At 41.1% G+C, this 27,638-nt stretch overlaps 2 pseudogenes; both read right to left on the reverse strand.

The window, feature by feature from the left end:
• Nucleotides 1-484: 484 nt before the first annotated feature.
• On the reverse strand, nucleotides 485-4,806 carry LOC130841527 (CXXC-type zinc finger protein 1-like; annotated as a pseudogene).
• Nucleotides 4,807-26,771: 21,965 nt separating this feature from the next.
• LOC130842635 (transmembrane protein 230-like) lies at nucleotides 26,772-27,133 on the reverse strand (annotated as a pseudogene).
• Nucleotides 27,134-27,638: the final 505 nt, after the last annotated feature.

Raw genomic sequence — 27,638 nt, forward strand, 5'->3', positions numbered from 1 at the left:
GATGCACAGAGCACAGTGGGCATCGTTTCACAGCCACCCCCAAATGTGCGCTGTAGCCCACCCTCAAGTGAAGCTGCACTGTCACTCACCACCATGGAAGGTTTGGAATTGGGTTTGTGGCCAAAGGGAATGGCTCAGGGGCCATCAGGGGATATTAAAATCTCTTGTTCTTCTAAAGATTTTAAACAAAACTCTGGATGGTGGGAGATGAGGGCAAGGAAGAGCCCTTGTCTCCCCCCACCCACCCCCAGGTTCAGGAAAGAGACAAGAGGATAGAGGAACAGACAGAAAGAGGGAATTTTGAGGACCACCCTACTTCAAGGAGGTGTAGACAGAGACAAGAAACTCAGTGTGGAACAGAGAAGCACAAAGAAACTCTTAGTTGCCCTGAGAAAGACGTGGTTAGATGAACAAGTGCGTGAGGAATTCAAAGAGTGTCTCCCTTGCACAGGGTGTTGAGTACAGGACCTCAGCTGAGTAGAGCTCAGCTGTCTGCTCTGGAGCGGAGGTCAGTGGTGAGAGGGTCATGCTGGATTGTCTGATGAAGCATCAGGGCCAGGAGCCCTGCCCGATTCTTCATTGCTGTGCGCACCTTTTGCTCCTCCTTATCCAGCTCTTCCAGCTTGTGCAACTGTGAGGAGAGAGCATGAGAAGGGGCTTCTAGGATTCCATCCCGCCCCTCAGCCCCACTCAGCCTTGTAGCCTACCGCTCTCATGCGCTCTAGGTCCACCTCTGCACGCCTCAGCTTCTCCCAGCAGTAGTGCTGGTTGCACATGCGTTTGGGGAGGCAACAGAAATTACCAGTGAGCTCAAAGACATTGTCCACCAGTGGGCAACCGCACACCTCATCATCCGGTACCTGTGGGGAAGAATGAAAGATGATGAGGTATGTGGAGAAGGGTGGCAATGGAGGTGATTAGGCAGGCAGGATGAGAAGAAGAGGGGAATGGAGGGCAGTCAGGCAGAAAGGAGAGGAATGGGGAGTGACCTAGTGGGGGGTGGGGTGGGAAGAGAGGAATTTGGTGATTAGGTAAAGAAGAGGGGGCAAGAGGGGGATGATCAAGCATGGAAGATGGAGGAAGAAGTTAGGCAGGGATGTAGGAATGGAGGTGAACGGACAGGAAGAACAGAAAGATATCAAATAGGAAGGAGAGGAAGGATGAAGGGGAAATCTGACAGGGAGAAGCAGATGAATGGGGAAGGTGAGGAATGAGACCAGGAGGATGGAAGGGATGGGGGCTGATCATACTGGGAGGAAGAAGGGATTTAGGAGATGACAAGCAGGGAGAAGGTGATTGGGGAACTGAGGCAGGGAGAATAAGAATGGAGGGAAGTCAGAAAGTGAGAAGAGAGGAATTGAGGGTGGCCATGCAGGGAGGAAGGGGGGAATGTGAGGTGGTCAGGCAGGGGCTGGGAAAAGAAGGGAGATGGGCAAGCAAGGAGAAGGGAGGAATGGGGAATGGTTACACAGTGAGAAGCAGAGGAATGGAGGCTAGTTAGGCAGAGAGAGAGAGAAATGTCGGGGGCAGGGTCAGGCAAGGAGGTTATGAATAAATAAACAGGCAGAAAGAAAAGTAACACTAGAAGGTGATTGGTGATTGGGCAGTGAGGAGGTGGGACTGTAGGGGAGGCCAGGAATGGAGGAGGGGACACATAGGGGTTGGTCAGGAGGTATGAAAGTAATCAAGCAGAAGGAAGAAGGAATAGGAGGCAATCAAGCACAGAGGATGAGAGGAAAAGGGTAGTAAGGTAGGGAGAGGGGGAGGAATGGAGGGTGATGAGGTAGAGAAAAAAAAGTCTCACCTTGGGGTCCCTCGAGTGCTCAGAGCATAACACCTGGAGTCGCTTACAGTACCTCTTACTCTGTGGGTTGTACACATCACAGAAGAGCCTTGTGGCTCTGGGGAGAGGTTGAAAGTGAGGTGCTAAGGGTCAGGAGGATGGTGGTCCCACCCTGAACCCTGCCCACAATTTCTCCCCAACCCCACCCATACCCTGTCCCTAATCCGCCCACCTCTGCCCCTGAGCCCACCCATATCCTGCACTGGCCCACCCACATCCTGCCCCTGATCTTGCCCACCCTGCTCCTGATCCTGTCCACATCATGCCTTTGACCCTGAGTAGCACCCACACTCACCCCTCAATGCAAGTGGGATGCATGGACCCAAAGGATGATTTGCACTCATGCTGGGGGAAAAAAAGAGTACAAATGGGAGGAACTATGGATGCACACTTCATACCCTCCCATGACAAAGCCCCAAACAACACATTTGTCCCCTGTGGACCCTAAGCTCCTGTCTGCCCAGCCAATGCTCCCCCTCCCCCCACCAGTGGCTGATGCCCAAATCTTGGCCGTTATACTGGGGAAGGAAGAAAAGCACAAATGGGTAGAGCCATGGATGTGTGTTGTATTCTCTTCTACAACAAACACCCCGGCACCAAACCTGCCCCCTCCACAGGGACACCACCCAGCCAAAAACACCCTTGCTCCACCTGCCCTCAGCCAATGCTCCAACCTTGGTGAAGCAGCGCTCCATGTGGCGCAATGCAACATGCATACTGATGGGTTGCCCGCAGGACACACAGAAGATCTGCAGGTTGACGCTGTACCTGCCACGTTTGTTGCTCTGCATAGGACAGTAGAGGGGCCAGTGAATTAATGCAAAGTGGGGATGGCAAGGCAAGATACCAGGCACCTTTCTGCTCCAACCCACCCATTCCCACTCACCTCCTCAACATTGCACACAGCCTGCTGTTTGCCACGCAGAATGATGGCCTCAAGTTCATGCAAATTGTTCTCAATGTCCTTCAGGCGTGCGCGGGTGTCCTGCTGTTCACGGTGGATGCGCTCAAGTATTTTCTTGCCATGCTCCTCAGCAATGCAGGGACTCTTCTGCCACTGCTGGATGCGCTGGGGCAGTATCTTATAGATGCGTCTGGAAGGGGAGACAGCAAAAAATGGAATGGGTATGTGCGGGCATCAAAAGAAGAAGAAATGGATGAATGACCGGACTGTGAATGTTTAGGACAATGGATAAGTGAATGTTGGTGAGTGGGTGATTGGATGGTGGATCGTAGGGTGGATGGGTAGATAGCTGGGTGGGAAAGTGTCTGTAACGGTGAATGAGTGGATTGGTGGATGGAATGTGGATGGTGGTTCAGCTGGTGGGTGGATGTAAGTGTGGATGGATGGGTGGGTGAGTGAGTGTACGAACAGTGGAAGGATACATAGGTAGAGGTGTGGATAAACTTACAGATGGCATAGATCATGCCCTACTCCACGCCCTGTTGCTTAACCTCCAGGTGCACTCACTCAGCTGCCAGCTTCATGCCACAGTCATCGGAGCAGTACTTGGAGCCTGGTCGGGTGGCATACACACAGCCAGGTCCCAGGCACTGCCGCAGTGAGGCTGGGTCCTTGGCATCTGACTGCTCTGGGTCTTCTGACTTTTCCATGAACTTCTGCTTCTGCTTCTGCTTCTTCTGCGGGACAGACTGATCAATGCAGGGGCAGAGGAATCAATGTCCGCCCCCAGCCCCGTACTCCTACCCTGCATTCCGCCCCCGACCTCTGCCTCCATGCCCCCCATGCCACCATTTCTGTCACCTTCCACTCCGCTTTTTTCTTCAAATTCTCCATTTTCTTTCCACTGCCTGCTCCTGTAGTGCAGAATCTAGGAAAGGGAACCCCTCAGTGTTATTAATTCAGGGTTGCAGGCCAGGAAAATGGTGACAGATCTCCCCAACTTGTTTCTTAAATGGTCTCTGGACACTCTGTGCCACTTCTTTCTTTATTGATGACCCTCCCTGCCTTCATTGTCCCCATCCTTCCACTCAGGGGCCCTGCCATACACTCATCAAGCTTTGTCAGAAGTCTCCTATGTAAAAGTCCTGGTATAAGTTTTAGTACTGAGGCATGTCCTTTTCAGGCAACAGCTGGTGTATGGCTGTTGTCTGAGGTGCCTCCATTACTGCTAATGGCATTGCCACCACCTGTTACTTCTGGGACAGCTCAGACTTCTGCAGTAGAGGCAGGTGTGATTGAGTGGGCAATTGCCAGGGGGACCATGGCAAAGTCTCCAAGAATACCACAATTAAGAGCTGAGGTGCAGGCCATAGCTCTGTCCCCCACCCATCCTGCATCCTGGATTCACCAGAGACCAAGGATTACAAGTAGGGTTCCTGTGCTGATGGGAGGTGGGCTCTGGGTCAGCACTAAGTGGGTGGGGATGGGCTCACCCTGACCCAACACTCCTAGCCTCACCCTCTGGTCACTGTGGCTGGGACCCGCAGCACCTCCCTGGATACGTTAGGTCTTGCCTGACTGGGAAAGACTGGCACCACCTAGCTCTGCTTGCCCACCTTATCCAGACACACTTGGCTAGTCCATCTAGTCTATCAAGCTAGACTCCACCTCCTTATACTTGCAGGGTTCAGCCTGCCTTGCCCACCCTCCAGGACACACCTGCTACCCTGCTTGCCCTACACCATGGACCCAGAGAAGCCACCTCTGTCCAGCGCCTCCAAACACTCATAGCCCAGACCTTCAGACATGCTCCGCCCACCTATCTGCCCCGCCCAGTGTGCCTAGTCTCTTCAGGCTCCACAACCTGACTCTGCCCTCTAGGAGAGACTCTGTCTTGCCTTAAGGCTCCCAGCCCTATAGGTCCCATACACTGCACCAGGGCATACCCAGCCCTGCCCCGTGCCAGGCCCTATCCCCTTCCCAGACTCTCAGCCTCATATGCCCCTCCCCATTTCCTGCACATACTCTGTTCTGCCTTACCTCCGACGCGCTGAGCCATGCGGAGCCCTGCCCCACCACTTGCACATGCCACACTATGCCGTCTACCCTAACTCACTCACCTAGAATAATTTGACAATATTTATTCTGCAAACTATTCCTACTCGAACCCAGTAACATCTAGTAAAATATGTAAATATACAACTGTTTTTAAATGTTTGTGTGCATATGCACACACACGCAAATCATTATTCTTAAAGATTAAAAGAGTAAGCACACACACAGAAAGAATATACACGTTTTGATTAAGACAATTATCAACCGGAGAAGACATACTAGTTTTGAGCTAGAGATGCAATATTAATAAAAACTGACCATGGACTTCGTCTTAAAGGAAGTCTAAACACTTTCCAATGAATAAGCATTACACAGGGCACAGATAAGTTGCGTTTGAAACAAAAACCTTAATTTTTGAAAATTGAAAAGGCATTTTTAAACTCTTGGTAAAAAGAAAAATAACTGAAATTAGAAAATACTTAAAACGAAAACAATACATACCCAACTGTGGTCTTAGACGGAACTTTAAGTTGACAATATAAGAAGGAAGATGAAAATTAATGATCTGACCACTCAGATTCGAACAAGTCCTCATACTGCCTCCAAAGACACCCATTATCAACCCCCAAATCCCCTTCAACGACCCCCATACCCACCTCTCCAATCAGAACCCACAGACCCTCTTCAAAGCCCCCGCAAGATACTTCGGCGCGCCAGGGAGGCACACTGCACGGTGAACAGCCTCGTGGTAGGTGCCGTGTAGAGCTACTTCCGGCTCAGGGGTTAACATTAGTCCCACCCCTTCCATGTATTGAGTTTGCGCTCACTCCAGACCCCCCGCCCGGAGCTGTTGTACAGCCCAACGTTTTTCAAAGCACATGGTTACAAAGAAACCATATAGTTACATGCTAACCGTTCTGCAGAATACTGCGGCCAGCCTCCGTGGCTACACTTGTCTCTTCTTGCACCAGCACCTCACTGTTTCACCTATTGGAGTGATCGATCATTGTATTATTGTATGTAGCAGAAAAATTGATCCCCTTATCATTTAAATTATTTTGAATAATTTCCTATTATTACTATTTTACTATCTGCTATAGGTAGGCAATGAGAAAAACAAACAAAAAACATAAATCAATTTTTAAAAGTCGAGAAAGTAGAAAAAGATTTATAGAAAGGGCAGGAAAAATAGAAGGCAAAAATGTAAGAAGGTAGTAATAAGTTCATATTTGAAGTTTATATTTTATTCCGTGATCAGTAATAAAATATTATTAACGGGGTAAACTCTCCAGTTAAAGTCAAAAGATTGTCATCTTGGATGAAAATTAACAAGTCTAGCCATATGACGTTTATGCCAAATCTAGCAAATAATAAGGATACAGAAACATTTGAAATAAAGGGATGGGAGAAGATTTGACAGGTACATGCTAATCAAGATAAAACAAGATCAATTATATTAATATCAGACTAAAAATACTAAGACAAAAAGTATTAATTGGCGTTAAAAGGGTCATTCCGTAATGATTTGACTCACCATGAATATGTAAAAATTCCAATCTTACACATAATTAAAATGGCATAAAATGAAAATAAAGACAAATATATTAGAACAAAAGTAAAATAGAAAAAAATATTCTCATTGTGGAAGATTACAATTACACTGCTCACCTTTCAGGACTCAGCTTTGGCATCACTATCTGGGAAGCTCTCTCTGCTTCCTTTCCATCTGGATGACCAGCTTCTCTTCTGAATGAATTTATGGACATAATTATACAGTAAGAATGTTTCTTTTTTATTTTTTGATCTTTAAATTAAGAAGTAAATAGAGGCATTGCCTGAACCCCTCACACCTATTTTGTCACACTTGTCTTCCTCAACTAGAAATGAAGGCAGGGAATGTTGGTCTTGGTCAATACTGGTTGCCTAGTGCCCAGTTTACACCTGACACAGAAGACTGTCCAGTAGCCACTAATGATCAGGTGCCCTACCCTGATGTTGTTGCAAAGTGGCAAATTACTGAAATTTATCTGGCTCCATATTATCCCCTGAAGATAAAAACAAATAAATGCTGTAATTTACACTAGAGTTACATTTAATTAATGATCAACTAGAAAAGCAAAGTTCAAAAAATGTTGAGATTTTGCTGTTATGTAGCTGTTTTCCTGATTCAAGCCTAGCCTCTAATGACAGTATCCCCAGCTAAATCTTTACAGTTTTTATCAAATCCAGTTTAGAGATTGGGGCAAGTGGTGAGAAATTCAAGCTGAATTCAGAAGCAGTCTGTGACCTCTAAAGAAAGTATTACTACTTCTCTATGGCTATGAATGTTTATAAGTACTACTTGTGTTGTCCAAGCTAATGTTTTAACTTCCCTTTGAGTTTTTTTCATCACTGTGGCCCATTCAAAGAAACTTGGACAGCTTTTTGCTCTCCACCTCTGACTTCAGACCTACTTCTCCAATATCTCCTGTCTCTGTACTGCTGATTTCTTTCATTCCCAGTTCCACAGCCCTAGTTCAGGTTTCCTGTATTTTACATTATAATGAACTCCCACCTCTGAGATGTGACTGGTCAATCCATTTTGCCTCCAGGGTTGTCTTCCCAAAGGGCCACAGATGAAAAAACATGTCACTATTCTCCCTGAGACTCTTCCCTGGATTTCCTGGGTGTTCAGAATCAGTTCTCCCCTCCATGATGTACCCATCAAAGTTCTCTATGACAGGGACCCACTTTCCTGTGATAGACAAGTCCTCTTCCCAGGTCCTCCAAGTGTCAGACACTCAGGGCATCCTGGATAGTCACTCTCTTGTCATTCCAGCATGGGCTTCCACATTGCAGGCATTTGCTCAGGCTTGTCCTTCTCTTTTGCTAATTCCTGCCCACTGTTCATGACTCAGTTTTGGCATCACCATCTGGGAAGTTCCCTCTACTTCCTTTCCAACTGAGTGACCTGCTTCTTTTCTGAATGCACTTGTGGGAATAGTTATAATAGTGAGTGGCGTTCCTTTTATTTTAACCTTGGAATTATAAAAGATGGGGGAGAGCTGCCTGTACCTGTCTGTTTTATACAGTCTGTTTTTGCCTGTCAACATTCTGCTTGCCTTTCAAAGCTAAGCTCAGATGCCTGCCCCACTGCAAAGCCTTCCCCAACCCCCTTGATCCTCCTTTTTCAGTTTTCCCACAACACCTCTATCATTCTTCTGTGTGTCATTGTGTGGGTTGCAGGTTTCACTCCTCTACCAGACAGTTAAGGCAATGCTGTAGTGTGAATGACTCCTAGCCAGGGCTCCTACAACAGTTGTTGGTGATTCTTGATTTACTTCTTTGGCCTCTTTGGCCTCCCAGATACAGTAGATGCTACCTGCTTCCTGAGCAAAGGAGGACATTCTTAGAGACAAACACTAGAATGGCCCTCCAGATGGGATGGAGGAACAACATAAGTTAGCCGAGGAGGAGATACTTTAAATTTAACCTTTGAAGACTATTTCTGTACTTAAAACTTTGGTTTTTATAACATCCAATAGATGAATGTTTTCTTTTATGAATCATGCTAATTTTCTTTTATGAATCATATTTGAAAGTATTTGCTTAACCCAGGTCACAAAGATTTTCTCCTATATTTTCTTCTCAAAGTTTTATAATTTTATATTTTTCTATAGGTCTGTGATCTGTTTGAATTAATTTTTTTATGAAGTGTGAAGTGCAGGTTGAGGTTCATCTTGGTTTGGGGGTTTTTGGGGAATTTTAAAAATATGTATATTCAATTGCTCCAGAATCATTTATTGAAAAGACAGTCCTTTCTCTGTTGAAATGACTTTGCACTTTATTCAAAAATCAGTTGACTATACAAGGATTCTGAGAAGATAGAGGAGTAGGAAGTAACAGAAATCTGACTCCCACCTAAACAACAATTTCATTGGCAGAGTCTCTGATATAACTATTTTGGAACTCTGGAGAAGAGAGAAAGAGGCAGAGAGAGTATTTAAAGAAATAATGGCCCCAAATCCCCTATTTTGATGAAAGATATGAATATAAATATCCAAGAATCTCAAAGAACTCTAAGTAAGATTTACTCAAAGAGAGCTATGTAAAGACACATTATAAGTGGTGAAAAGACAAAGAATTTCGAAAGCAATCCTCAATAAGATCACGAGCAGATTTCTCATCAGAAACTTTGGAGACCAGAAGGCAATGGGTTGATATATTCAAAATATTAAGAGAAAAAAAATACCAACCAAGAATCATATCTGGCAAAATTGTCCTTCAAATGTGAGGGAGAAATTAAGATAGTACCAGATAAACTAAAGTTGAGAGAGTTCATTACCACTAGGCCTTTCCTGCAAGAAATGATAAAGGGAGTCCTGCAGGTTGAAATGAAAAGACAATAGACAGTAACTTGAAGCCATATGAAAAGGTAAAGATCTCGGTAAAGGTAAATACACAGACAATTATAAAAAGGTAGCATTATTGTAACAATGGTGTATAACCACACTTTTTGTTTTCTACATGATTTAACAGACTAATATATTTTAAAAAGCAATTATTAATCTATAAGCTAGTATCATTATAACCTTGGTTTGTAACTGCATATTTTGTATTTTACATAATTTGACAAACTAATGCATTTTTTAAAATTATTAGCTTAGGTTTTTGGACATACAATGTATGAAGGTGTAATTTTGTGAAATCAACAACTGAAAGAGGAGCACCAAAAAAATATGGCAGAGGAGTAAGACGTGGAGATCACCTTCCTCCCCACAAATACATCAAGAATACATCTACTTGTGGAAAAGCTCCTAGGGGACAGCTTCCAAATACTGGCAGGGGATCTCAGACCTCCAGAAAGGCAAGAAAATTCCCACGTAACTGGGTAGTGCAAAAGAAAAAATGGAAAAAAAGAGATAAAGGAATCCCAAAGAGACATGCCCCTCTGGGAGGGAGCTGTGAAGGGTGGAAGCTTCCACACACTGGGAAACCCCCTCACTGGCAGGGATGGACGGGGGAGCTTCCGAGCCCCCCGAGGAGAGAGCAACAACAAGTGTGTGGAGGGCAGACTGGAAACATTCCTGCACTGAGGATTCAAGTAGCACTCCCCAACCAGAGACACTGGTCTGCTCACCCACAGCGGCAAGTGGGGGCTGGCGCCCAGGCTTAGGCTTCAGAGAACAGACACCAGGGAGAGAACTGGGGCTGGCTGCAAGAAAACAGTCTGGGGGGAATGTGCACCACAGCTAGCTGGGAGGGAGTTTGGGGGAAAGCCTGGGCCTGATGGAGAAGCAGGAGACCTTTGTCTCGGGGTGCTCGAGAGGAGCTTGCTGCTGCATGAACTCACAGGCTGCAGAGTGGCGCCTGTGCCAGCACCACCCATGGCCCGTAGCTGCTAAATCAAAACACAGAGCCTATCACCACCACTGTGCCCACCACCATTGCTGCCAAGGGTCCTGTGTGTAGGGCAGGTCATTGGCCACATCCTCCCGGTGGCAGGTGTAGCCCGCCAGCGCTGGGGTCCTGCATTGGGGACCAGCTTCCCTGGGAGAGCACACTGCACACGTCAGGCTCACACTGACCTCTGCTGCTGCAAGCACTGCTGCAAATTTCAATTAGACTGCCATACCCCTCCCTCCCCCTGACTTGAATTGGCAAGTGAGCCCCAATCACCCTCTTTTGCTTCCTCTTGCCTGGGCAGGGAAACAACTCCTGAGAGCAGCTCACACGCAAAGAAGGGACCAAAACCAAAACTGATTCCCGAGGGCTGTAAGACCAAAGAAGAGAAAGGGAAACAGCCACAGGAGGAGCAGATTTAATGCCCACAATAGGCTTGATAGACTCTGCATCTGTGGATCACCTGAATAGATGAGTGTTTCTACAATAGAGGCTCTAGATGTAGGGGGCAACTGTGGACTGTAGGGGCAAATACATGCAGGACTAATACCAGATTAAAGTCTGAGCTCGCCACAGTCCTCCCTACAGCAGGTGCAGAGACCTACCTAGAAGTATTGGAGGACTTCCTGGTATGTTTGACTTGTTCCTAATTTTATGTATTTGTTAGTCTAATCTTTACCGTATACATTTGTATGTGGGTTTGTATATGGTTTTGATTACTCCCTTCTTTGTTTTCTCTCTTTCTCTTTTCTTTGTTTTCTCTTCCCTTCTCTTTTCTTGTCTTTTTGCAAGTGCAAGTGTGCACATCTCCTTGTGTGATTTTGACTGTTCAGAGTTGTTTTTACCACCTGTCTTGCGGATTTGTCTGTCCTTTCCCTTTCTTCCCCCTTTTTTCTTTTTCTCTTTTCTCTCTTTCTAACTCTTTTTTCTCTGTGCTGTGCAGCTTCAAGGGGCTTGGTGCCCTGACTAGGTGTCAAACCTGGACCTCTGAGGCAGCAGAGCTGAGTCCAGGATGTTGGACAACCAGAGAAATCCCAACTCCAAGGAATATTAATCAAGTGCTCTTCCAGAGGTCTCATTCTCAACACTAAGATCCAAATCCAACCAAAGGCCAGCAAGCTCCAGTGCTGGATACCTCAAGCCAAACAACTAGCAAGACAGGAACATAACCCCACTCATTAGCAAATAGAGAGCCTACATTCATACTAAGCTCACAGACACACCCAAACACACCAACAGACATGGCCCTGCACATCAGAAGGATAAGATCCAGCTCCACACACAGGAACACAGGCACCAGTCCCCCCACCAAGAAGCCGACACAACCCACTGGACCAACTTCCCCACTGGGGACAGACAACAGAGCTAAAAAGAACTATGACACTGCAGCCTAAGGAAAGAAGACCCCAAACACAGTAAGTTAAACAAAAAGAGAAAACAGAGAAAGATGCAGCTGATGAAGGAACAAGGTAAAATCCCACAAGACCAGGCAAATGAAGATGAGACAGTCAGTCTACCTGAAAAATAATTCAGAATGATGATAGTAAAGATGATCCAAGATTTCAGAAATAGTATTGAGGCACAGATGGAGCAAATGAAAGAAATGTTTAACAAGGAGCTGGAATAACTAAAGAGCAAACAGTGAGGAACAGCACAATAACTGAACTTAAAAATACTCGAGAAGGAATGCAGAGCAGAATAACTGAGACAGAAGAATGAATAAGTTACCTGGAAGGTAGAATGGTAAAAATAACTGACATGGAGCAGAATAAAGGAAAAAGAATGAAAAGAATTGAGGAGAACCTCTAGGGAACCTCTAGGACAACATTAAATGTACCAACATTCAAATCATAGGGGTCCCAGAAGAAGAGGAGCAAAAGAAAGTGTCTGAGAAAATATTTGAAGAGATAATAGTGGAAAATTTCCCCAACATGGGAAAGGAAAGAGTAAATCAAGTTCAAGAAGCACTGAGAGTCCCATACAGAATAAACCCAAGGAGAAACACACCGAGGCACATATGAATCAAACTAACGAAAGTTGAACACAAAGTAGAGATATTAAAAGCAGCAAGAGAAAAGTAACAAATAACATATAAGGGAAAACCCATAAGGATAACAGCTGATCTTTCTGCAGGCCAGAAGGAAGAGGCAGGATATACTCAAAGTCTTGAAAGAGAAAAACCTACAGCCAAGAATACTCTACCCAGCAAAAATCTCATTCAGATTTGACGGAGAAATTAAAAGCTTTTCAGACAAGCAAAATTTAAGAGAGTTCAGCACCACCAAACCAGCCTTCCAACAATTGCTAAAGGAATTTCTCTAAGCAGGAAACACAAGAGAAGGAAAAGAACTACAAAAACAAACCCAAAACAATTCAGAAAATGGTAATAGGAACATATATGTCAGTAATTACCTTAAATGTAAATAGATTAAATGCTCCAACCAAAAGACACAGACTGGCTGAGTGGATACAAAAACAAGACCCTTCTATATGCTGCCTACAAGAAACCCACTTCAGACCAAGGGACACATATAGACTGGAAGTAAAGGGAATGGAAAAAGATATTCCATGCAAATGGAAGTCAAAAGAAAGCTGGAGTAGCAATACTCAGACAAATTAGACTTGAAAGTAAAGACTATTACAAGAGACAAGGAAGGACACTACATAATGATCAAGGGATCAATCCAAAAAGAAGATAGAAAGATTGTAAATATCCATGCTCCCAACATAGGAGCACCTCAATTCATAGGGCAAATGCTAAAAGACATAAAAGGGGACATCAGCAGTAACACAATAATAGTGGAGGACTTTAACACCCCACTTACATCAATGGACAGATCATCCAAACAGAAAATAAATAAAGACACACAAGCTTTAAATGACACATTAGACCATCTCGACTTAATTGCTATTTATAGGACATTCCATCCAAAAACAACAGAATACACCTTCTTCTCAAGTGCACATGGAACATTCTCCAGGATAGATCACATCTTGGGTCACAAATCAAGCCTCAGTAAATTCAAGAAAACTGAAATCGTATCAAGCATTTTCTCTGACCACAATGCCATGAGACTAGATATCAATTACAGGAAAAAAACTGTAAAAAATACAGCCACGTGGAGACTAAACAATATGCTATTAAACAACCAAGAAATCACTAAAGAAATCAAAGAGGAAATCAAAAAATACCTAGAAACAAATGACAATGAAAACACAACAACCCAAAACCTATGGGATGCAGCAAAAGCAGTTTAAAGGGGGAAGTTTATATCAATGCAATCTCACCTCAAGAAACAAGAAAAATCTCACTAAATAATCTAACCTTACACTTCAAGCAACAAGAGAAAGAAGAACAAAAAACCCCCAAAGTTTGTAGAAGGAAAGAAATCATAAAGATCAGAGCAGAAATAAAAGAAATAGAAATGAAGAAAACAATAGCAAAGATCAATAAAACTAAAAGTTGGTTCTTTGAGAAGATAAACAAAATTGATAAAGCTTTAGCCAGACTCATCAAGAAAAAAAGGGAGAGAATTCAAATTAATACATTAGAAATGGAAAAGAAAAAATTACAATTGACACCACAGAAATACAAAGGATCGTAAGAGACTACTACAAGCAACTATATGCCAATAAGATGGGCAACCTGGAAGAAATGGACAAATTCTTAGAAAGGTACAACTTTCCAAGACTGAACCAGGAAGAATTAGAAAATATAAGCAAACAAATCACAAGTAATGAAATTGAAACTGTAATTAAAAGTCTTCCGGCAAATAAATGTCCAGGACCAGGTGGCTTCACAGGAAAATTCTATCAAACATTAGGGAAGAGGTAACACCTATCTTTCACATAACTCTTTCAAAAAATTGCAGAGGAAGGAATGCTCCCAAACTCATTCTACAAGGCCACCATCACCCTGATACCTAAACCAGACAAATATACTACAAAAAAAAAAAAAAAAAAAAAAAGGAAATTACAGACCAATATCACTGATGAACATAGACAGAAAAATCCTCAACAAAATTCTAGCAGCCAGAATCCAACAACACATAAAAAGGATCACACACCATGATCAAGTGGGATTTATCCCAGGCATGCAAGGATTCTTCAATATATGCAAATCAATCAATGTGATACACCATATTAACAAATTAAAGAATAAAAACCATATGATCATCTCAATAGATGCAGGAAAATCTTTTGACAAAACTCAACAACGATTTATGATAAAAAAAAAAAAACTCTCCAGAAAGTGGGCATAGAGGGAACATACCTCGACATAATAAAGGCCATATATGACAAAATCACAGCAAACATCATTCTCAGTTGTGAAAAACTGAAAGCATTTCCTCTAAGATCAGGAACAAGACAAGGATGTCCACTTTAGCCACTATTATTGAACATAGTTTTGGAATTCCTAGCCATGGCAATCAGAGAAGAAAAAGAAATAAAAGGAATACAAATTGGAAAAGAAGTAAAACTGTCACTGTTTGCATATGACATGATACAAGGGCGAGTCAAAAATTATCTGCACTCTGGTTATATTAAAACTTCTGTTGGCCACCCTGTCTTATCAGCCCTTTCCCTTCAAAGCTACTGTCTCCCCACTCAGTGCTGTGCAGATGTGAACATGTTACATCAGTTCATTTGTAACTGCAGTGCGAGCAAAAATGGATGCCCCACTTGTGATTTGCACGAAACAAGAGCAGCCTGCCGTGATTCATTTTTTGTGTTCTGAGGGTGTACCTGGTGCCGTTATTTATCGAAGACTTTGTGTGCAGTATGGAGAAAGTGTTTTGTTATGAAGAAGTGCGTATTAATGGATGGGGAAGTTCAAGGAAGGTTGCACAAGTGTTAGCCATCAAGAAGGAGCCAGAAAAAAAAAAAAAAAAAGAAAGAGCCAGACGCCTGTCCACGTCCACTGCTGATGACAACATTGAGCATACACATGAAATGATTCTGTCAAATAGACAAGTCACAGTGGATTATGTGGCAAATCATTTGCAAATAAGCCATGGCTCTGCCTATGAAATAATCCACGACAGATTCAGGTTTCAAAAATTTTGTGCTGAAGTCTAAACTTTGGATTAAATGCAAAAGACTGCTATCCAAGGGCACTGTGATCTTGCATGACAATGCACATCTGCACACTTCTGCCCACACTGTCGACACTCTGCAAAAACTTAATTTTGAGGTGTTAAAGCATCTTTCCTATAGTCCTGATCTTGCTCCATTGGAATTTCACTTGTTTGGTCCCCTGAAAGCAGCCCTATAAGGACAAAGATTCACTTCTGATGAAGAAGTGAAGACAGCGGTGCATTCGTGGCTCACAGCTCAGCCTAAAACATTTTTTAATGAGGGAATATGAAAGCTTGTTGACAGACAGACAAAGTGTATTGAAAAGCAAGGAGATTATGTCAAGAAATGATGTATTTGTCTTTTCTAAAAGTTAATTAAAATAAATTCTACAGCCAGAGTGCAGATAATTTCTGACTCACCCTCATGCTATACATAGAAAATCCTAAAGATGCCACCAGAAAACTACTAGAGCTAATCAATGAATTCGGTGAAGTTGCAGGATACAAAATTAATGCACAGAAATCTCTTGCATTCATAATCACTAACAACAAAAGACCAGAAAGAGAAATTAAGGAAACACTCCCATTTATCATCAGTACAAAAAGAATAAAATACCTAGGAATAAACCTACCTAAGGAGCAAAAGACCTATACTCAGAAAACTATAAAACACTGATGAAAGAAATCAAAGATAACACAGATGGAGAGATATACCATGTTCTTGGGCTGGGAGAATCAATATTGTGAAAATGACTATACCACCCAGGGCAATTTACAGATTCAATGTAATCCCTATCAAATTACCAATGGCATTTTTCACAGAATTAGAACAAAAATGTTTACAATTTTTATGGAAATACAAAAAACCCTGAATAGCCAAAGGAATCTTGAGAAAGAAAAACGGAGCTGGAAGAATCAGGCTCCCCAACTTCAGCGGATACTACAAAACTAAAGTAATCAAGACAGCATGGTACTGGCACAAAAAAAGAAATATGTATCAAAGGTATAGGATAGAAAGGGCAGAGATAAACCCATGCCCCTATGGTCACCTAATCTATGACAAAGGAGGCAAGAATATATAATGAAGAAAAGAAAGTCTCTTCAGTAAGTGTTGTTGGGAAAACTGGACAGCTACATGTAAAAGAATGAAATTAGAACACTCCCTAATACCATAGACAAAAATAAACTCAAAATGGTTTAAAGACCTAAATGTAAGACCAGACACTATAAAACTCTTAGAGGAAAACATAGAATAAAACACTCTTTGACATAAATCACAGCAAGACCTTTTTTGACTCACCTCCAACAGCAATGAAAATAAAAACAAAAATTAACAAATAGGACCTAATGAAACTTAAAAGCTTTTGCACAGCAAAGGAAACCACAAACAAGACTTAAAGACAACCCTCGGAATGGGAGAAAGTATTTGCAAAGGAAGCAACTGACAAAGGATTAATCTCTAAAATGTACAAACAGCTCATGCAGCTCAATATCAAAAAACAGCAAACAACCCAACCAAAACATGGGCAGAAGACCTAAATAGACATTTCTCCAAAGACATACTGATGGCCAAGAGGCATGTGAAAAGATGCTCAGCATCACTAATTATTAGAGCAATGCAAATCAAAACTACAATGAGGTATCATCTCACACTGGTCAGAATGGCCATCATCAAAAACTCTACAAGCAGGCTTCCCTGGTGGCACAGTGGTTAAGAATCCACCTGCCAATACAGGGAACACGGGTTCAATCCCTACTCTAGGAAGATCCCACATGCCGTGGAGCAACTAAGCCTATGTGCCACAACTACTGAGCCTACACTCTAGAGCCCATGAGCCACAACTATATAGCTGATTCATTTCATTGTACAGCAGAAACTAACACAACATTGTAAATCAACTATACTCCAATAAAAATAAAAGAAAAGCTTTAATATTCAGACATTATTTTAATTGTAAAAAGAAAAAAACAGTCAGAACTGAAGAATACAATAACCAAAATGAAAAATAGACTAGTAGGAATTAGCAGCAGACTACGTGATACAGAAGAACACATAAGTGATCTGGAAGATAGAATAATGGAAATCATCCAGTTAAAACAGCAGACGGAAACACAAACGAAAAAAAAATGAAAGCAACATATGAGATCTGTGGGATAATATAAAACGTGCCCTCATCCACATTGTAGATGTTCAAGAAGGAGAAGAGAGAGAAAAGGGAATTGAAATATGTTTGAAGAAATTATGGCTGAAAACTTCCCAAACCTAAAGAAGGAAACAGATATCCAGGTACAGGAAGCACAGAGGGTCCCAAACAACATGAACCCAAACAGACTCAAACCATGATATATCATAATTGAAATGGCAAAAGTTAAAGAGAGGATTCTAAAGGCAGCAAAGAAAAATGGAGTCAGTTACAAGGGAACCCCCATAAAGCTATCAGCTGATTTCTCTTCAGAAACTTTTTAGGCCAGAAGGGAGCGGCATGATATATTCAAAGTCCTGAAAGGGAAAAACCTGCAACCTAGGATACCCTGCCCAGTAAGATTACCATTTAGAATAGGAGGAGAGGTAAAGAGTTTCTCAGACAAGCAAAAACTAAAAGAATTCAGCAATACTAAGCCTACCCTAAAAGAAATATTGGAGGGTTTTCTCTAAAAAGAAAAGAAGCAACAATCTATTGGAAAGGAAAAGTCTCAATAGGAAAGGCAAATATATAAAAAGATTGATGATCACTTAAGCCAATACATAGATTAAAAAACAATCAAAAAATTTGTAAAAGAAATTATAGTGGCTATATCAAGTTACATTCCCACCAAGAGTGCAAGAGGGTTGCCTTTTCTCCACAGCCTCTCCAGCAGTTATTCTTCCTAGATTTTTTGATAACGGCCATTCTGACTGGTGTGAGGTGATACCTCATGGTTTTGATTTGCATTTCTCTAATGATTAGTGATGTTGGTGGGAATGTAACTTGATACAGCCACTATGGAAAACAGTATGGAGATTCCTTAAAAAACACTAAAAATAGAACTACCATATGACCCAGCAGCCCCACTCTTGGGCATATACCCTGAGAAAGCCATAATTCAAGATGATACATGTACCACAATGTTCATTGCAGCACTATTTACAATAGCCAGGGCATGGAAGCAACCTAAATGTCCATCAACAGATGAATGGATAAAGAAGATGTAGTACACATATATAAAATGGAATATTACTCAGCCATAAAAAGGAACAAAATTGAGTTATTTGTAGTGAGGTGGGTGGACCTACAGTCTGTCATACAGAGTGAAGTAAGTCAGAAAGAGAAAAACAAATACCATATGCTAATGCATATATATGGAATCTAAAAAAATGGTGCCAATGAACCCAGCGACAGGGCAAGAATAAAGATGCAGGTGTGGAGAACAGAGTTGAGGGCATGGGGAGTGGGGGAAGGGGAAGCTGGGGTGAAGTGAGAGAGTAGCATTGACATATATACACTACCAAATGTAAAATAGATAGCTAGTGGGAAGCTGCTCCATAACACAGGGAGATCAACTTGATCATTGGTGATGACCTAAAGTGCTGGGATAGGGAGGGTAGGAAGGAAGCTCAAGAGGGAGGGGATATGGAGATACATGTATAAATACAGCTGATTCACTGTGTTGTACAGCAGAAACTGGCAAACAGTGCAAAGCAATTATACTCCAGTAAAGATCTGAAAAAATATAACTACAATTAACAGCAAAAGGATAAGCATAAAATGTAAAATAGAACATCAAAATCACAAAATGTGGGGGAGGGGCGTAAAAATGTACAGCTTTTAGAAACTTAAATGATTATCAGTTTGTAGCAAGTAGATATAATTATGGGTCAACATATATGAACCCCATGTTAACCACAAATCAAAAACCAACAAGAGACACACAAAAACCATAAAGAAAGGAATTCAAGCATACTACAAAAGAAAATCATCAAACCACAAAAAGAAAAACAAAGGACCAAAGAACTACAAAAACAGTGAGAAAACAAGGAATTAATGGTAATAAGTACACACTTATCAATAATTACTTTAAATGTCAATAGACTAAATGTTCCAATCAAAACAGTGTGGCTAATTGGATAAAAAGAAAAAAACAAGATTCTTCAACATGCTGCCTACAAGAAACTCACTTTAGGGTGAAAAACACTCACAGAATGAAAGTGAGGGGATGGAAAAAGTTATTTCATGCAAAGAGAAATGACAAGAAAGCAAGGGTAGCAATACTCATATCAAAATACACTTTAAAACAACAGCTATAATGAAAGACAAAGAAGGGCATTGTATAATGATAAAGGGATCAATACGAGAAGAGGATATTACACATGTTAACATATATGTGCCCAATGCAGGAGCACCTAAATATATAAAGCAAATACTAACAGGCATAAAGGGAGAAACTGACAATAGTACAATAATAGTAGGAGACTTTAATGCCCCACTGACATCAATGGACAGATCATTGAGACAGAAAATCAATAAGGCAAGAGAGGTCCTAAATGACACAATAGACCAGTTGGACTTAATTGATATCTACAGGACATTGAGTCCAAAGAGAGCAGAATACACATTCTTTTCAGGTGCGCATGAAATGTTCTCCAGGATAGATCACATACTAGGTCACAAAACAAGCCTCAACAAATTTAAGAGGATAAAAATTATTTGAAGTATCTTTTCTGACCACAAAGTCACAAAGCTAGAAAATAACCACAGAAAGGAAAACGGGAGAAGAACAAACACGTGGAGACTGCACAACATGCTCTTTGAAAAAAACATAAGTCAATGATGAAATCAAGGAGGAAATCAGAAAATACCTCAAGACAAATGAAAATGAAAACGCAACTTTCCAAAATCTACGGGATGCAGCAAAAGCAGTTCATAGCGATATAGGCCTTCCTCAAGAAATAAGAAACATCTCAAATTAACAACCTAACCTACCACATAAAAGAATTATAAAAAGAAGAATAAACAAAGCCCAAAGTCAGAAGAAGGGAAGAAATAATAAAGATCAGAGAGGAAATAAATAAAATAGAGATTAAGAAAAACAAAAAGACAAATGAAACCAAGAGCTATTTTTTTGTTTTCCATTTGCATGGAGTATCTTTTTCCATCCCCTCACTTTCAGTCTGTATGTGTCCCTAGGTCTGGGTCTCCCGTAGACAGCATATATATGGGTCTTGGTTTTGTATCCATTCAGCCAGTCTGTGTCTTTTGGTTGGTGCATTTAGTCCATTTACATTCAAGGTAATTATCGACATGTATGTTCCTATTAGCATTTTCTTAATTGTTTTGTTTTTGTTTCTGTAGGTCCTTTTCTTCTTTTATGTTTCCCACTTAGAGAAGTTCCTTTAGCATTTGTTGTAAGGCTGGTTTGGTGGGGCTGAATTCTCTTAGCTGTTTCTTGTCTGTAAAGCTTTTGATTTCTCCATTAAATCTGAATGAGATCCTTGCTGGGTAGAGTATTCTTGGTTGGAGGTTCTTCCCTTTCATCACTTGAAATATATCATGCCACTCCCTTCTGGCTTACAGAGTTTCTGCTGAGAAAACAGCTGTTAACCTGATGGGAGTTCTCTTGTATATTATTTGTCATTTTTCCCTTGTTGCTTTTAATAACTTTTCTCTGTCTTTAATTGTTGTCAATTTGACTACTATATGTCTTGGTGTGTTTTTCCTTGCGTTTATCCTGCCTGGGACTCTCTGCACTTCCTGGGCTTGGGTAGCTATTTCCTTTCCCATGTTAGGGAAGTTTTCAACTATAATCTCTTCCAATATTTTCTCAGGTCCTTTCTCTCTCTCGTCTCCTTCTGGGACCCCTATAATGTGAATGTTGGTGCGTTTAACATTATCCCAGAGGTCTCTTAGGCTGTCTTCAGTTCTTTTCATTCTTTTTTCTTTATTCTTTTCTGCATCAGTGATTATCACCATTCTGTCTTCCAGGTCATTTATTCATCCTTCTGCCTCAGTTAATCTGCTATTGGTTCCTTCTAGTGTATTTTTCATTTCAGTTATTGTGTTGCATATCTCTGTTTGTTTGTTCTTTAATTCTTCTAGGTCTTTGCTAAACTTTTCTTGCAACTTTTCGATCTTTGCACCCAGTCTTTTCTCAAAGTCCTGGATCATCTTCACCATCATTATTCTGAGTTCTTTTTCTGGAAGAGTGCCTATCTCCTCTTCATTTAGTTGTTTTTCTGGTGTTTTAGCTTGTCCCTTCATCTGGTACAAAGTCTTCTGCCTTTTCATTTTCTCTATCTTTCTGTGGCCATGGTTTTCAGTTACACAAGACAATATACTGCTGATACTGCTTGATACTGCTGTCTGCCCTCTTGTGGAGGAAGCTATCTAGGAGGCTCCTGTGTGCTTCCTGATGGGAGGGACTGATGGTAGATTGGGCTGGGTGGGCAGAGCTCAGTAAAACTTTAATCTGATTTGGTGGGCAGAACTCAGTAAAACTTTAATCTGCTTGTCTGCCAATGGGTGGGGCTGTGTTTTCACCTTGTTGGTTGTTTTGCCTGAGGCAACCCAGCACTGGAGCTTACAGGCTCTTTGGTAGGGCTCATGGCAGACTCTGGGGGGGCTCACACCAATGAACACTTCCCAGAACCCCTGCCACCAGTGCCCCTGTCTCCTTGGTGAGCCACAGCTGCCCCCCACCTCTGCAGGCAACCCTCCAACACCAGCAGGTAGGTCTGGTTCAGTCTCCTATGGGGTCACTGCTCCTTCCCCCTGGGTCCTGGTGAGCACACTATTTTTGTGTGCCCTCCAAGAGTGGAGTCTCCATTTCCCCCAGTCCTGTGGAGGTCCTGCAATCAAATTCCGCTGGCTTTCAAAGTCTGATTCTCTGGGGATTCCTCCTTCCATTGCTGGAACCCCAGGTTGGGAAGCCTGACATGGGACTCAGAACCCTCACTTTAGTGGGTGGACTTCTGTGGTATAACTGTTCTCCAGTTTGTGAGTCACCCACCCAGCATTTATGGGATTTGATTTTAACGTGATTGCACCCCTCCTACTGTCTCATTGTGGCTTCTCCTTTGTCTCTGGATGTGGGGTGTTTTTTTTTTTTTTTTTGGTGAGTTCCAGCGTCTTTCTGTTGAAGACTGTTCAGCAGTTAGTTGTAATTCCAGTACTCTTGCAAGAGGGAGGGAGTGCACGTCCTCAACCAAGAGCTATTTTTTTTAAAGATAATGAAATTTTTAAACCTTTAGCCAGGCTCATTAAGAATAGAAGAGAGAGGACCCAAATAAACAAAATAAGAAATGAAAGAGGAGAGATAACAATTGATATCACAGAGATAAAAAAAATCATGAGAATACTATGAGCAATTATATGTCAACAAGTTGGACAATCTGGAAAAAATAGACACATTTCTAGAAACATAGAGCCTGCCAAGACAGAGTCAAGAAGAAATACAATTGGAACAGTCTGATCACTGGAAGTGCAATTGAATCTGTAATTAAAAAAAAAAAACTTCCAGCAAACAAAAGTCAATGACCAGACAGCTTCACTGGGGAATTCTGCCAAACATATAAAGAAAAACTTATACTTAGCCTCCTCAAATTATTCCTCAAAAATTGAAATGATAGAATACTCCCAAATTCATTATATGAGGCCATTAACCTGATATCAAAACCAAAGACACTATAAAAAAATTACAGGCCAATACCTTTGATGAATATAGATGCAAAAATCGTAAACAAAATATTAGCAAACAGAATCCAACAATACATAAAAAGGATCATACACCATGATCAATTTGGGTTTATTCCAGGGTCACAAGAATGGTTCAACATTCAATCAATGTGATACACCAAATTAACAAAAGGAAAGACAAAAATAACATAATCATCTCAATAGATGCAGAAAAGGCATTTGACAAAATTCAACATCAATTCATGATAAAAGCCCTCATCAAAGTTGGTATAGAGGGAACAAATCTCAACATGATACAGACCATTTTCAACAAACCCACAGCCATATTCAACAGTGAAAAGCTGAAAGCCTTCCTGCTAAATTCAGGGACAAGGCAAGGATGCCCACTCTCATACCTTCTATTTCACATAGTATTTGAAGTCCTAGTCACAGCAATCAAACAAGAGAAAGAAATAAATTGTATCCAAATAGGAATGGAAGAGGTAAACTGTTACTATTCTCAGATGACATGATAGTCTATATAGAGAACCATAAAGTCTCCACCCAAAATCTATTAGAACTAATAAATGAGTTCAGCAAGGTTGCAATATAGAGGATTAATATACAGAAATATATTGTGTTTCTATACAGTAATAATAAAATATCATAAAGAGAATTTTTTTAAAATATCATTTAAAATCATATCAAAAAATACCTAGGAATAAACTTAGCTAAGGTGGTGAAAAACCTATACTCTGAAAACTACAATACATTGATGAAGGAGATTGAAGATGATTCAAAGAAATGGAAAGATATCACTGTGCTCTTGGATTGGAAGAATTAATATTATTACAGTGGCCATATTACCTAAAGTGATCTACAGATTCAGTGAAATCCCTATCAAAGTACCCAGGACATTTTTCACAGAACTAGAACAAATAATCCTAAAATTTATATGGAACCACAGAAGAACAAGAATTCCCAAAGGAATCCTGAGAAAAAAGAACAAAGCTGGAAGTATAACCCTCCCAGATTTCAGACTATATTACAAAGTTACAGTAATCAAAACAGCATGTCACTGGCACAACACACACACACACACACACACACACACACACACACACACACACACACATCAATGGAACAGAATAGAGAGCCCAGAAATAAACCCATGTACTTAATGGTTAATTAATCTACAACAAAGGAGGCAAGAATATACAATGGAGAAAAGACAGTCTCTTCAACAAGTGGTGCTTGGAAAACTGGACAGCCACATGTAAAACAATGAGATTAGAAAGTCCCTCAGACCATATACAAAAATAAACTCAAAAGTGGCTTATTAAATACCTAAGGGTAAGACCTGAAACCATAAAACTTCCCAAAGATAACTTAGGCAGAACACTCTTTTACATAAATCTTAGCAATATTTTCTTAGATAAGTCTCCTAAGGCAAAAGAAATAAAAGCAAAAATAAACAAATGGGACCTAATTAAATAAAAGTTTTTGCACAGCAAGGAAATCATCAACAAAATGAAAAGACAACCTACAGAATGGGAGAAAATATTGGCAAATGATGCAACCAACAAGGCATTAATATCCAAAATATACAAATAGCTCATGGAACTCAACATAAAACAACAAACAATCCAATCAAAAAATGGGCAGAACTAAATGGACATTTTACCAAAGAGGGAATGCAGATGGCCAACAGGCACATGAAAATATGCTCAACATCGCTAATTATTGGAGAAATGCAAATCAAAACTACAATGAAGTATCACCTTACACCAGTCAGAATGGTCATCATTTAAAAGTCTGCAAATAATAAATGCCAGAGAGGGTGTGGAGAAAAGGGAACCCTCTTACACTGTTGGTAGGAATGTGAATTGGTGCAGCCACTATGGAGAACAGTATGGAGGTTCCTCAAAAAATAAAAATAGAGCTACCATATGATCCAGCAATCCCACACCTGGGTATATATTGAGAAAAAATGAAAACTCTAATTTGAAAAGATATATGCACCCCAGTGTTCATAGTAGCACTATTTACAATAGCCAAGACATGGAAACAACCCAAGTGCCCACCAACAGACAATTGGCTTAAGAAGATGTGGTACATATATATAATGGAATATTACTCAGCCATAAAAAAGGAATGAAATATTGCCATATGCAGCAACATGGACGGACCTAGAGAATATTATACTTATACAAGGGTGAGTAAAAAATTATCTGCACTCTGGCTGTAGGATTTATGGAAGTTTTAATATAACTGCAGTGAGGATAATTTTTTACTCACTCTCATAAGTCAGACAGAGAAAGACAAATACGATAGGATTTTACTTATATGTGGAATCTACAAAATAATACTAATGAATGTATATACAAAAGAGAAACAGACTCACAGATATAGAAAAGAAACTTGGCTTACCAAAGGGGAAAGGGAAGTGAGAAGGGACAAATTAGGTGTATGGGATTAATAGATGCAAAATACTATATATAAAATAGGCAACAACCATATACTGTATAGCACAATGAATTAGACCCATTATCTTGTAATAATCTATAATGGAATATAATCTGCAAAAATACTGAATCACTATGCTGTATACCTGAAACTAACACAATATTTTAAATCAATTATACTTGAATTTTAAAAAGCAGTTTCACAAAACATTAATGAAAAAAAATGACAGACTTTTTTTATAATTGGTTTATAATTGGTTTGGGGGAAACTGGGTAGCCATTTGGAAAAAGGTAAAATTAGATCCATGTCTCATGCCATACAAGAATAAACTCCAAGTGAATTAAGGACCTAAATGTAAAAAAATGTACAATTACTAGAAGAAACCATGGGTTTCAAGTCCATGGGAAAGAGTTTCTTTTATCTTGGTTTTTTGGTTTTTTTTTTTTTTTTTTGGATTTTGACATTTTAATTTATTCTGAATACAAGTCACTCTTTGCAAGCTAGGAAACAGAATCAAACTAAGGCAGTCTTGTCCTATAGAGATCGAGGCCAGTTCTTACAATCTTCAGCAGAATGACATCATAATATAAGGTGCTCACAACAGGGTTATAAACTCTAAATAATAACCACTTATCTACATTTTTTTCCTTAGGAAACAGCCAGAAGTCCAGTCCTTAAAGGTATGATATACAGAACACCTAGATCTGTAAAGGACAGAATGATCCAAATTATATGCTGGTCAACCTGTAAGTGAACCAGATCAGAGCTGGCCAAGGATTGGTGAACAGAGAAAGTGTTTACATTTTGAAAATTTGCTCTGAGGTTTAAAAAATTCCTAGTTGCTGTTAGTAAGAAAGCAAGTAAAAAATATAGATGCACCACCTTGATTTTGCCAAGGTCTTCCGCTAGAGCACAAAGTTAGAGTATGGGGATAAGACACTTAGATATTTTCAAAATAAATTAGTTAGTAATAAGAAATCTGACATACTGCATTCTTCCATTTGCCACAAGAACATATTGACAATGAAGACTATTTAAAAGAATGCTCAAACTCTAAAAAGGGTGGTGGCAGCAACACATTCCACTACAGATTAACCTCCCATTTTCCCTGTACAATGAACATTGCTACTCTTCCATGATACATATTCACATGGAAAAGCTCGTTAGATGCTTTTGCCAGGGCCAGGAGATGAGAAATACAGAATGTCCTAATGACACTGTGGGGTGTAAGCTCAGTTAATATCTTTAGGATGGACTCATAAAATCTGGCCACTGTTTTGTTAAACATCTGCAAACCGCAGAACTCCTTAGCCCCTAGCCATAGTTTCTGCTCAGTGTCTTAAAGCTGGGCTGAGTCCCAACTATGACTCTTTTCTTCAGGGCTGAGTTGGGTGCTAGTCATTGAAGCCCAGAATGTCATCGTAGGAGTATCCCTGGTAGCCCTTGGATGTATAGTAGGCGATGCACAGGTGGTAAAATCCTGGCAGGAACACCAGGATGCCAATGGTCAGGACTGGAACGCCCCAGTCTGCCCCTCTTTGTTGATATAGCCTGCCAGCAGGAGGGAGCCTATGATAATGAGAAAGGCACCAATCAAAAAGAGCACTGTAGCCAGCGCAATGGCCATATATGGAATCTTAGGAGGGCTTTTCTTAAACTGAAGGTCAATGTAGCCATCGTCTGTACTGGAGAGCCTTGAATATTTCACTTTACTACTGGGGATTCCAGTAGCCAGGTTGGTTCGAGACGGCATCATAACACGCTGATACCGCTACAGTCAGAGCCCCGGCCAAACCGCTCGCGCGCCGCCAGCTGGCTCACAGTGGGCAGCAGGCACGCCCGAGGCCTCATATAGCACGCAGCCCCCAACTACCTCCCCACCCCGATTCAAGAGTTTCTTAACTATGACTCAAAATCTAGAGATAATAAGACAAAAGATTGATATCTTTGACTATATTTAAATGTTTTAATAAATTTGTTTATTTTATTGGCTGTGTTGGGTCTTTGTTGCTGCCTGTGGGCTTTCTCTAGTTGTGGTGAGTGGGGGCTACTCTTCATTGCAGTGTGCAGGCTTCTCATTGCAGTGGCTTCTCTAATTGTGGAGCACAGGCTCTAGGCGCTCAGGCTTCAGTAGTTGTGGTATGAGGGCTGAGTAGTTATGGCGCACGGGCTTAGCTGCTCCGTGGCATATGGGATCCTCCTTGACCAGGGATCCAACCTGAGTCCCCTGCATTGGTAGGCAGACTCTCAACCACTGTGCC

Source organism: Hippopotamus amphibius, chromosome X (genome assembly GCF_030028045.1).
Source record: "Hippopotamus amphibius kiboko isolate mHipAmp2 chromosome X, mHipAmp2.hap2, whole genome shotgun sequence".
Classification (NCBI taxonomy): Eukaryota; Metazoa; Chordata; class Mammalia; order Artiodactyla; family Hippopotamidae; genus Hippopotamus; species Hippopotamus amphibius.